The 13,399-nt window shown below is 41.6% G+C and overlaps 1 pseudogene across 1 annotated transcript; it reads left to right on the top strand.

The window, feature by feature from the left end:
• Nucleotides 1-303: 303 nt before the first annotated feature.
• LOC309805400 (cysteine protease ATG4C-like) lies at nucleotides 304-2,503 on the top strand (annotated as a pseudogene). Its single transcript has 3 exons — nucleotides 304-399; nucleotides 521-688; nucleotides 763-2,503. The product of its transcript is annotated as a cysteine protease ATG4C-like (transcript).
• Nucleotides 2,504-13,399: the final 10,896 nt, after the last annotated feature.

Genomic DNA, 13,399 nt, shown 5'->3' with positions numbered 1-13,399 from the left:
AAGGGAAAAGAGCTCTGAAGGGTTTCATCTTGGCGATTTCATGCTCAGCCCAGAAGCAACACACATTACCTCGGCTAGAGCTGATAACTTGGCCCCAACATCCAACCACAGAAAGCCAGGAAGTATAGCCCTACCACGTGCCCAGATGCAGAGGGCAGAAAAATTAATAAGTAACATTAATGACTACCACACTGTCTTAGGATGGACTCCCCAGAAGCAGACTCTGAGATGAAGATTCATGTGAAAGCGACTAATTAGGAAGTGCCACTAGGAAGAAACAGTAAGGGAGTGAGGAAGAGAGACATGGAAAAGAAGGAAGTTAAGCAAGTGTTTGATATCAAACAAAGTCCTGACTATGGTGGCTGGGGAGCTCGAGGTACCTGTAGCTGCGGCGCTGAGGTCAGAGCGTCTGCATGTGTGCTGGCTACTTTTGTAGCAGTTGCTGCTGGAGCTGGAACATTTCCTGGACAAAAGACTAAACTTACAGAAGAATGCAATCAAGTGATGGCTTTTTCTTCAGAATCTGAATAGGGAGGCCACAGGAACAGATGAAGTTGACAAGTTAAAAACTAAATTTATATCTGCTTGCAACAATGTGAAATATAGTTGGGTGTTGAAAACAAAGACATGTTTTCGTAGAAATTCCCCTGTATTATTGCTTGGAAAGTGTTACCATTTTAAATATGAAGTTGTTTAGACTACAGGCATACCTCAGAGATATTGCGGGTTTGGTTCCAGACCACTGCAATAAAGCAAAGATTTCAAGAAAATGAACTGTTACCTGCAAGATCAGGATGTACAATAGAAGATCATGTAATTGAGGGAAACGTAGAAGAATTTCGTAAAGGTTTCATTTCAAGAATATGGCTTACCCACAGGGAAGAATTTCCTCAGATAGAAGGCTCAGCTTTGACAACAGACTGTGCTTGGAGCTGTACATTAAGAACTGGCCAGTTGCTATTGGCTCAAGGACTCAGACTACACTTTCTTGGTAGAGCTTAGACCTGGCTGGCCTGATGCTTTGAACACTGAAAATTCAGACTCTGAATCATGGACTTCCAACACTGTAAAAAAAATTTACTGCATCTCTCGAAGCGTCACTTTCAGGGGAAAGAGAACTCAAAACCCCAACAATTTCTCTGAAGGAAACAATCGGGAGATATTCTGATGATCATGAAATGCAAAATGAAATTTATCACAGGAAAATCATCCCTTGGTTTGGTGATTCCCCCTTCGCTCTCTTTGGTTTACACCAACTAATAGAATATGGAAAGAAGCCTGGGGAAAAAGCTGGAGATTGGTATGGACCAGCTGCGGTTGCTCACATTTTAAGAAAAGCAGTTGAAGAAGCAAGACACCCCGATTTACAAGGAATAACTATTTATGTTGTGCAACATTGTACAATTTACAGTTCTGATGTAACTGATAAACAGTGTGCTTCCATGGCCTCTGATAATACAGATGACAAAGCTATTATTATTCTAGTTCCTGTTAGACTTGGTGGAGAAAGAAACAATGCCGACTATTTAGATTTTGTAAAGGGTATTTTAAGCCTTGAATACTGTGTGGGTATTATTGGTGGCAAACCTAAACAGTCATATTACTTTGCTGGATTTCAAGATGACACTTTGATTTACATGGATCCTCATTACTGCCAATCTTTTGTAGATGCCAGCATAAAGGATTTCCCTCTTGAGACTTTCCACTGCCCTTCTCCCAAAAAGATGTCATTTCGAAAAATGGATCTTAGCTGTACAATAGGATTTTACCGTCGAAATGTTCAGGACTTCAAACGAGCTTCTGAAGAAATCACTAAGATGCTGAAAATTTCTTCTAAGGAGAAATATCCCTTATTTAGTTTTGTAAATGGTCATTCCAGAGACTATGATTTAACATCTACTACAACCAATGAAGGAGACCTTTTCTCAGAGGATGAAAAGAAAAGATTAAAAAGATTTAGCACAGACGGGTTTGTCTTGCTGTAAAGATCAGCACATTTGTGCTCAATGAGAAGAAATCCTTTGAAGGAGGAAAAAGGAAGAGAAACAAGTATACTTGAAACTGGTTTACTTTCACAAATATCTTAATTTTATATGTTCTTTAAAAAAAGAACATTTGAGGGCTTCCCTGGTGGCGCAGTGGTTGAGAGTCCACCGGCTGATGCAGGGGACGCGGGTTCGTGCCCCGGTCCGGGAAGATCCCACATGCCGCAGAGCGGCTGGGCCTGTGAGCCATGGCCGCTGAGCCTTCGCGTCCGGAGCCTGTGCTCCGCGACGGGAGAGGCCACAACAGTGAGAGAGGCCTGTGTACGGCAAAAAAAAAAAAAAAAAAGAACATTTGAAAATATACAAGTTTTAAAGCTATTTTTCTGAAAGAGAAATGATTTAGTAAATCTTGATTTCTAATAAATATCAAGTGATTCTGGCTGCATTCCTATTTCCCTAAGATCTGCTAGTGATAACTCTACCTTAACTGCAAGTCTTCCAGTCTTCAAATTCTTCCACCTGGGTACACTATTCTCCTGAAGGTTTTATGATATTGGGCCCCAAAATGGGATCACCAAATAGTTTCAAAAGCTTCAGTTTATACTAATGACCAGAAGACCAGAGAATGAATCTTCAGTGCTGCCTAAGCCTCCTGATATTAATGCAACCAAAGGATACTTTTGGATGTATCTTGATATTTTAAATAGTAATTTTTAGCTGTGATATGATACAATTACATACGCAGAATTTTGAGTTAAGGTAATACTTAGCAATATGATTTTACAATGGCTCCTCATTTTGCTTGCTGTAGAGCTTTCTCTGGGGAGTGAAGGTAAAGTATTGGTTTTCCCCACAGATTTAAATTCATGTTATTAATAATAACTACATCCAATCTAACAGATGAAGGCAAAATTGTTTGTTTGCTATCTCAAAAATGAAATTTTATGGAAACTCTACTTATTATGCAGTTTTTAAAGCTAAAGATTGGGCTTCCCTGGTGGCGCAGTGGTTGAGCGTCTACCTGCCAATGCAGGGGACGCAGGTTCGTGCCCAGGTCCAGGAGGATCCCACATGCCGCGGAGCAGTTGAGCCTGTGCGTCCGGAGCCTGTGCTCCGAAAAAGCTAAAGATAAGTACCAGGAAAGATGTCAGTAGATGCTCCTCCATGTGATTTTTGCTATTTGTATAAACCAGTGCAGTGGTGTTTAGAAGCTGAGGCCATCTATAAGGTAAATCTGCCTTAAGTGTATTATGTATTATTTAAAGGCAAATTTGTGATGTAAAAGTATAAGAGTTATTACTGAGCCAGGTTTATAAAGTACTTTAATAAAGATATAAGAACATTAAAACAAACAAACAAACGAAAAAACAACAAAGTCCCTAGGAGGGCAATTTAGGCTCAACTCCATGGAAGAGCCTGGAGACAGTCGTACCTGAGAGCGGTCTGGACCAGGGGCAAGGAAGCTGGAGGAGGTATACTTCCATGCCAGGAGTCATTTGCTCGGGCTCTCCCCTGGGAGATGTAATCCCAGAGAGGCCTGGCTCTCTTCGCAGGTGTTGGCTGCTTGAAGTGAAAGCACAGCATGAAAATGGTAGAGGGATCAAAAAGCACACAGGTGGAGCACTGGCATCATCTGCCACAATCCCGCTTCCAAAACCGCTAAATCGCAACATCCTAATTGTTCTACCTCCCGAGTATTTCCTAAATTGTCCCATTTCTCTCTACCCTTGGTTGCCCCCTCCCTCGAGTACACCTCGAGCCCGTTATCCTTGATCTTCTGCACTGTTGCAATCAGAATATGACCTTCAGTCCTGACATCTCCAATCTAGATGTCACACTACAGTCAATAAGAATCAAGTTTTTGTTTTTGTTTTTTTTTTGGCTGCGTTGGGTCTTTGTTGCTGCGCTGTGGGCTTTCTCTAGTTGCGGTGAGTTGGGGCTACTTTTCGTTGCAGTGCTCAGGCTTCTCATTGCGGTGGCTTCTCTTGTTGTGGAGCATAGGCTCTAGGTGCGCCGGCTTCAGGAGTGTGGCTCACGGGCTCAGTAGTTGTGGCTCGTGGGCTCTAGAGCGCAGGCTCAGTAGTTGTGGCACATGGGCTTAGTTGCTCCGCGACATGTGGGATCTTCCCAGACTAGGGATCGATCCCGTGTGCCCTGCATTGGCAAACGGAAAGAATCACGTTCTGATTGCCTGGTGACATCTCAAATTTGTCATGCTTGCTTTCTAATCAAGATACAATCCCTATTTTGCAGATGAGAATGTTGAGCCTCAGAGCAGTGACTTGCCTATTCAGTTAGTAACCGGCAGAGCCAGAATATGAATCTAGTATATATTAACTCCAAAACCTTTCCCATTATATTTCACTGTTTCAGGATCATGATTAACTGTCCACCTTACCCTGATTAATACCCAATTCTATAAGCTTCAAACTCAATGCTTTAAACCAAATTTATCATATTCCTTACTTCCCTCACCAAATGTCCTGCTCTTGAGTTCCCAATGCCATCTTTTGGTGTCATCCTTTTCTCTTTCCTTTTTGTTTTTCCACAGTCACTGTACTTCTGACTTCTCAGTGCCCATTGCTACAGGTAGGGCTGGCGTTATGTGCCTGGCAAGTACCCATTAAGTGGGAGGTCCTGGAGCTGGGCCCAACGAGGGTTCATTAGTAGTGGATATCATTCCAACGATGTTCTGTGCCAAGAAATGAGATCAGAATCCAGGGAATGAAGCCAAAGTTGGCCAGTCAGTTTGCCAGGCTGGAAGTTTTTGGACACAGTTATAAGCAAAGGGAAGGAAACCAGTGGAGAGGGAGAGACTGACTGATGATGGAAATGAAAAAAAAAGTGATGGATGGAGCAGGGTCCTGGAGGAGGCAATGAAAGGGGTCACCATATGGCTCTTTGGTAGTGAACTGACTTTGAAGATTGGGATCTTGAGGAGAAGGAGGTATATGCCTTGCATATAGTAGGTGCTCAAAATGATATTGAAAGGTCTTAATGAAAATATCAGTTCCCTATTCCCTGGAGGCACATATTTTGAATTAATTTAGCTTTTTTTCCTAAACCTGGCATTTATCTTCATATTTCTAAGTAATATATACTGCGATTTCTTGATTTATCAGTTTGAAACTATTAACTTCCTATTAAGTGGAAGATAATATAGTCTGTTGTATTACCACCTCCTACTTCCACTCTCCTTCTCCAGGATAAAAAATTCTAGCTAAATCAGTAGTCAATATATTATTTTGGCTACGCAAATATAGTTTAGTGATGATCCAGTTAGTTTTATATTGTATCTCATACAAATTTTTATTTTTCCTGGAATTAATAATTTTTAAAATTCTGTTTGCTCTGTACTGATCTTTTATATTTTCCCAAGTGGTCCATCTGTTCTGTCAAATACCCTCAATAGGTTTTTTCTTTCCCCACAATGCTCGAGCGTATTTCTCAATAATCTATTTCCATTTTTTTCTCTGAGGCCTCCCTCCCATAGCACTCTACCTTCCTACCGCAGTCTGGATGGGTCGCTCTTAAGCCCTTCTGTGCAGCTATAATCCTGAGAATTGCCTTCTCCATCAAACTGTTTCTCTTGTGTTGGGCTTCCTTTTCCTGGATCCAATGATATTCTTTCCCTTCATTTGTTTGCTCTCCGCATTTGCTGAAGCACAGCTTTCAGCAGGCTCTAAGGAAGGAGAGTGTCTTAATCAACCCCTACACTTGATTCATGGTTTGGCTGGGTAATTGTAAAGGCATAACTACATTATTATCTACTATCCAGTGGTGTTGAGAAGTCTTATGGCACTCTGATTGTCATTATTTTATATGTAACCTGTTTTGTCTCTCTGAAACTTTTCATGTTGCCTCTTTAAGTCAGGTGTTCTGAAATGTCAGGGATGTGCCTCCTCGTGGATGTTTTGCTATTCATGTTGCTAGCACTTAGAGGGCCCTTTCAGCTTGGAGGCTCTGTGTTCTTCATGTGTGGGAAATTTTCTTGTACTTTTCCTTGGGAAAATTTCTGTCTTTCCATTTTTTTTTCTTTCTATGATTTCTAACCTCTCTGATTGATGCTCTATGTCCATGTCACCAGCCCCTTTCTGTTCTATTTTCCTTTTCTCTTTTTGCTCCTCTTGCTGGACAATAACCTTGACTTGACTTTCCAACTCTTCTATCACAGTGTTTTATTTCAGCTTTCATATTTTTCAAATTTCCACATGTTCACTGTTAGTTTTTCATAGTACCCCATTCTTATCTGATGGATGCAAAATCTTCTATGATTTTCCCAAGGATATTATTTATTGGTTGGTTTTCTTTTCTTCTGTTCCTGTTTGCTTCCATCAGGTTCCTTTTTTTTTCTGTTTGTTTTTCCACATCTTCTCATGTTGGAGTTTTTATCAAATGTTTATTGTTTCTGGTATGCAATATGCAGAATCCAGACAAATGCTATTTAAATATCTACATGAATTGTGACCCGAAAAACAGGAAAAAAGTGCAATGATCACGTTCAAAGAGCACTAATAAGAAGAAGATATATGGGGCTTCCCTGGTGGCGCAGTGGTTGAGAGTCTGCCTGTCGATGCAGGGGACACAGGTTCGTGCCCCGGTCCGGGAAGATCCCACATGCCACGGAGCAGCTGGGCCCGTGAGCCATGGCCGCTGAGCCTGCGCCTCTGGAGCCTATGCTCCACAACGGGAGAGGCCACAACAGTGAGAGGCCCGGGTACAGCAAAAAAAAAAAAAAAAAAAAAAAAAAAGAATAAGATATATGTAGAAAGAGTCATTAAAACAACCTTTAAGTCACGCAGAAAGACATTATAATAGCTTTTAAAAGCCAAATAAACACACATTTAAACAAGGAACAAATAATGGACTATAATTTATGGAGAGGGCAGGGTAGGGTAGAAGATTCAAATCAGAAGAATAGGTAAGGTGTGATTTGATTCTAGGAGATGTGTTAGCCCAAGACCATCCCTTTTAAGGTACAGAACTGTATTAAATGGCTCATAATGTCCCATTAGCAAAGTATAAAAAATCAAATCCCAAGTCCCAGTTAAAGAAAAATCCCTCTGGCTGATATACAACTGCAATTGGCTGAATTAAAATAAGAATCCCAATTTGCATAGATGATATAATTGTTTTATAGATATCTTTTGACTAAAGGAAGATTAGAATTAGTAGAAAAAAGAAAGTAAATCACACCCATAACATTAGTACTTTTGTGTTAAGATTAATAATATATTAGTTTTCTATTGTTGTGTAAGAAATTACTACAAACATAGTGGTTTAAAACAACACACGTTTATTATCTCACAGTTTCTGAGGATCAGGAGTCCTGGCTGGTCTTCAGCTCAGGCTCTCACCAGGCTTCCATCAAGGCGCTGGCTGACTGCATTTTCATCTGGAGGCTTGTCTGAGGAAAAAATCCACTTCCAAGTGCATTCAGGCTGTTGGTAGAAGGTATTTCCTTTCTGCTATGTGACTGAGGACCCTGACTTTTTGCTGGCTATTGGCTGGAGGGCTCCCTCAGATTCTAGAGGTGTCCACGTTTCTAAATGAGTCCACAGTGCTATGTGGGCTTTTTCTTAGTCCACTTGGGCTGCTATAACAAGGTATTATAGACTGAGTGGCTTATAAACAACAGCAATTTATTTCTCCCAGTTCTGGAGACTGGATGTCAGATAGCATAGCCAAGTTCCAGTGAGAGTCCTCTTCTGGGTTGCAGACTGTCAGCTTGTAGTTGTGTTCTCATGTGGAAGAAAAAGGGCACCAGTGCTCTCTGAGGCCTCCTCTATAAGGGTATTAATTCCATTCGTGAAGTTGATGAGGTCACCCTCATGACCTAATTACTTCCAAAGGCCCCACCTCCTAATTCCATCACTTTGGGGGTTAGGATTTCCACGTATGAATTTTGGAGGAATACAAACATTCAGTCCACAGCAGGCTTTCCCAACATGGCTGCTTACTTCATCAAGTAAGATGAAGAGATGCTTACATCTCCCACAAGGAGAATCTCTCACTCCAGTCTGCTAAAACAGTCTTTTACAACATAACATAATCATGGGCGTAATGTCTGGTCATCTTTTCCATATAACACAATCTAACCAAGGAACTGATGTCACATCACTTTTGCCATATTCTATTGGCTAGAAGCAAGTCACAGGTCCTGCCTGCACTCAAGGGGAGGGAATTACACAAAAGTATGGACACCAGGACAAGGGAAATCATTGGGGATCACCTTAGAGTCTGTCTGCCATGAGGAACAATCTTTATTTGCTTGGTATTTAAAGTATTTGTAATGTTAAGAAAATTTGGCAAATTATAGCATCTAACAGGTTAGCTTTGTGATTCCAATTTAAAATGAGTAAATAAATGATTTAGATTTGGAATTTGAGCTAAGAGGTATAAGAGAATTTTTAATGTTTGAAAATTATATTGAACCATTTAAAATATCTTAACATCCACCATACTTGTTTAATGTATTATAGATATTAGAATTATTAAAGTACTTGAAAGGGTGACAGCCCATCTCTAAAGATAGCCAAGTCCAATTCATGCCCTCCCTGTATGTGCATTTTACTCTTCATAACAAGAAGAGGAGCTCATTTACCCTCCCCTTCAGTCTGGGCTGGCCACGTCACTAACTCTAATCAAGAGAATGTGGCAGGGCTTCCCTGGTGGCGCAGTGGTTGGGAGCCTGCCTGCCGATGCAGGGGACGTGGGTTTGTGCCCAGGTCTGGGAGGATCCTGCATCCGCGGAGCGGCTGGGCCCGTGGGCCCGTGGGCCGTGGCCGCTGGGCCTGCGCGTCCGGAGCTTGTGCTCCGCAACGGGAGAGGCCGCAGCAGTGACTGGCCCGCGTACCACAAAAAAGAGAATGTGGCAGAAGTGACATTCTGGACTTAAGCCCAGGCTGTACAAGGACTGGCAGCTTCTACTTTTTGCCTCTTAAAAGGCTCTTTCTTAGAACCCAGCTGCTATGCTGTGAGGAAGCAAATCATATGTCCGACTGCAGAATATATAAAGAACTCTTAAAACTCAATAATAAGATGATAAAATCCAATTTAAAAATGGGCAAATTTTTGAACAGATATGTCACCAAAGAAGATATAGGAAAAGCCAATAAGCACATGAAAATAGGCTCAACATCATCAGTTATTAGAGAAAAGCAAATTAAACTACAAGATAACACGTCACACCTGCTAAAATGTAAAATGGCTATAATAAAAAAGACAGGTCATCACTAGTGCTGGTGAAATTATAGAGAAAGTGGAACCTTCGTACATTGCTGAGATGAATGTAAAATGGCATAGACACTTTGGAAAACAGTTTGGCAGTTTCTCAAAAAGTGAAACATATGTGTATTAAGCATGTCTTTTCATTCTAATGTTTGACATCTGGAGCCTTACAGATACTAGGTGGGGAGTCTGCCCTCCCAGGTCCAGCTAGAGAGTAAACAACTCTCCAGGAGGGCGCCTTTCATATGCAAACCAGCAAACCAACCAATCCAAAACCCAACCCCACTCCCTTCTTTTTTTTTTTCTTTTTTTTTCTTTTTTTTTGGTACCCGGGCCTCTCACTGTTGTGGCCTCTCCCGTTGCGGAGCGCAGGCTCCGGACGTGCAGGCTCAGCGGCCATGGCTCACGGGCCTAGCCGCTCCGCGGCATGTGGGATCTTCCCGGACCGGGGCACGAACCCGCATCCCCTGCATCAGCAGGCGGACTCTCAACCACTGCGCCACCAGGGAAGCCCCCCACTCCCTTCTTTATGGAGCTCTGCACACAGAGCCACTATCCTCCTGCTCTAATCACCTAAGAGCCAGGTACCAGACAACTAGGGGCAGCCTCTATGCACCATAACTTACTGAAATTATTTAAACCAGCCAATCGTAAATCCACTTACCCTGCCTTGCCAGTACCTTTCTGCAGAAACCAAAATAAGGTCCTTTGCTCACATTTTCCCTTTCTGTCTCCTGACCAACCCAGTGCTTCCCAATACAGCCTTGCCTGGCCTGGCATGCCCCCTTCTCCTGGGAACTGTGAGTAACAGACTATCTTTTCAAAGAAAATTATCTCTTGATCTGTTGGCCTCACTACACATGAATAAAAATAAGACCAACATTTTAAAACAATATGTTTGCCATATGATCCAGCAATTCCATTCCTAGGTATTTACTCAAGTGAAATGAAACTATTTTCACACAAAGATTTGTACATGAATGTTCATAGCAGCATTATTCATGATAGTCAAAAAGTGGAAACAACCCAAATGTCCATCAGCTGATGAATGGATAAACAAAATGTGTTATATCCATACAATGGAATACTCATTCAGAAATAAAAATGTTTGACCTACTGATAGATGCTAAAACATGGACAAACTTAAAAATAATTATCTAAGTGAAAGAAGCCAGGCATGAAAGACTGCATACTATATGATTTCCTTTATAGAAATGTTCAGAGGATTTCCCTGGTTGCCTAGTGGTTAGGATTCTGGGCCTCACTGCCATGGCCCAGGTTCAATCCCTGGTTGGGGGACCGAGATCCCATAAAAGGGATGGTGCAGCCAAAAAAAAAAAAAGTACAGAAAAGACAAATTTATAGAGAAAAAAAGTAAGTTTGTGACAGCCCGGGACTGGGATGGGAACAGGGATTGACTTCAAATGGGCATGAAGGTTCTCTTTGGGTTGATGATAATCTTCTAAAACTGTAATGATTGAAGGTGGTAGATACAGAACTCTGTAAATTTACTAACCATCATTAACTTGTGTTCTTAAGTAAACTTTATGATTGATAAATTATTCCTTAATAAAGTTGTTTAAAAAAATAAGAAAGTCTGAATAAGGAAGTCAATGCCTTGCTTCTACCCAGGGGATGAATATAATGTTTCAGAAGAAATGTCAGGATGTGGTTCAATCTTCCTACAGCTACCAGATCATGTGAGATGGCAGTTCTGTGGTTCACCCAAGAAGCAATCCTCACCGGACTTAACAAAGTCTGTGCAGACACAGTGGATTCTCAGCATGGAGCCATACAGTCTTAATGGTTTATTGTACGCATGTGTAGGGAAAATGTGTGCTTCAAAGGCAAACGATAGCAAACATGCTTCCACAGTCCAGATGCTAATTCTATGGGAACTAGTTTACAGCTCTGTACCCCATAGATAACAGAAATGCAGATTGATCTTTCTAGGCATGCACGTGTCTACAGGCACGCAAATTCTATTCTGTCCAACAGATGTTCAGTTAACTTCCCTCCCCCACTGAGGAAGAAGTTCATTTGCCTCCATTGGCACATTCATCACTATATTCCCACTATATGAACGTGTCTGTTCTTTGACTTTTCCTTTGAACCAGTTTTAACATCTGCCTGATTCCCTAATTCTGAGTAAAACGTAATCTTCAACATGCTCATTTTGCTTCTGAATGAGAATCACGATTTTATCTTTTGGGGTAAGTTATCTTTAACATATTGTTTTTAATAGTCTTTATTCTTGAGAGCAGTTTTAGGTTCACAGTAATATTGAGCAGAAGGTACAGAAAGTCCCCACACACCCACCCTGGTCTCCCGCCACTGCAGCCTCCTCCACTATTGACATCAAGCTCAGAGTGATACATTTTTACAATCAATAATTTTTTTTAAATTGGGGTATAGTTGCTTTACGTTATGTTAGTTTCTGCTGTACAACAAAGTGAATCAGCTATATGTATACATATATCCCCTCCCTCTTGGACCTCCCTCCCACCCCACCCCCAATCCCATTCATCTAGGTCACCACAGAGCTCCAAGGTGAGCTCCCTGCGCTATACAGCAGGTTCCCACTAGCTATCTGTTTTACACGTGGCAGTGCACATACATCAATCCCAATATCCCAATTCATTCCCCCCCTCCCCGCCACGTCCACACATCCATTATCTCTGTCTGTGTCTCTATTCCTGTCCTGCAAATAGGTTCATCTGTACCATTTTTCTAGATTCCACATATATGCGTTAATATACAATACTTGTTTTTCTCTTTCTGACTTACTTCACTCTGTATGACAGACTAGGTCCATCCACGTCTCTGCATATGACCCAATTTCGTTCCTTTTCATGGCTGAGTAATATTCCATTGTATATATATACACATCTTCTTTATCCATTCCTCTGTTGATGGACATTTAGGTTGCTTCCATGTCTTGGCTATTGTAAATAGTGTTGCAATGAACAGTGGGGTACATGTGTCTTTTTGAATTATGGTTTCCTCAGGGTATATGCCCAGTAGTGGGATTGCTGGGTCGTATAGTAGTTCTATTTTTAGTTTTTTAAGGAACTTCCATACTGTTCTCCATAGTGGCTGTACCAATTTACATTCCCACCAAGAGTGTAGGAGGGTTCCCTTTTCTCCACACCCTCTCCAGCATTTATTGTTTGTAGATTTTTTTATGATGGCCATTCTGACCACTGTGAGGTGATACCTCCTTGTAGTTTTGATTTGCATTTCTCTGATAATTAGTGATATTGAACCCACACTGAAACATCATTATCTTCCAAAGTCCATATAACACATGCTTTGTAATTATCAATGTTTTTAAATTAATTAATTTATTTTATTTTATTTATTTTTGGCTGCATTGGGTCTTCGTTGCTACACGCGGGCTTTTCTCTAGTTGCAGCGAGCAGGGGCTACTCTTTGTTATGGTATGCGGGCTTATTGCTGTGGCTTCTCTTGTTGCAGAGCATGGGCTCTAGGTGCACAGACTTCAGTAGTTGTGGCATGAGGGCTCAGTAGTTGTGGCTCACAGGCTCTAGAGTGCAGGCTCAGTAGTGGTGCATGGGCTTAGTTGCTCCGTGGTATGTGGGATCTTCCTGGGCCAGGGCTCGAACCTGTGTCCCCTGCATTGGCAGGCGGATTCTTAACCACTGCGCCACCAGGGAAGCCCCTATCAATAAGTTTTTTGTCATCCTCATGAAATCTCAAGATGACCTTTCAAGGAATCAGCCTAGATAGATCCTCTGAAGGAGCAAATTCAGCCTGCCCTTTCAGAATTCTGCCTTAACTCTGTTCATTTCCTCTTTGGTGTGCTACGTGTTGTAATAGGATGGTGCTGACTGAAAAAAATGCACAACCTAAAAGTTGAGAGTTATGTTTTATTTGGCACACAAAACTGAGGACTTTAGCCCGGGACACAGCATCTCAGATCACTCTGAGAAAACCGCTCCAAAGACGCAAGGGGGAGCCAGGATACATAGGAGTTTTTGCAACAAAGACCAGGAAGTTGGAACAGCAGAAGATTACTGTTAATGAAAGAAAACCAGCCATCTCAAGTTAAGGAATGTAGCACTTTTCTATGTATGGGAAGATGCAAGAGACTGGGCTCCCTGAAATCATTCCTTTGATATGCACATCAGCTCTCTGGGGCCAGTATCCTGTAATTTGTCACC

This window comes from Mesoplodon mirus (assembly GCF_964341445.2).
Source record: "Mesoplodon mirus genome assembly, chromosome: 5".
Taxonomy (NCBI): domain Eukaryota; kingdom Metazoa; phylum Chordata; class Mammalia; order Artiodactyla; family Ziphiidae; genus Mesoplodon; species Mesoplodon mirus.
This window is presented reverse-complemented; position numbering and strand designations above follow the sequence as displayed.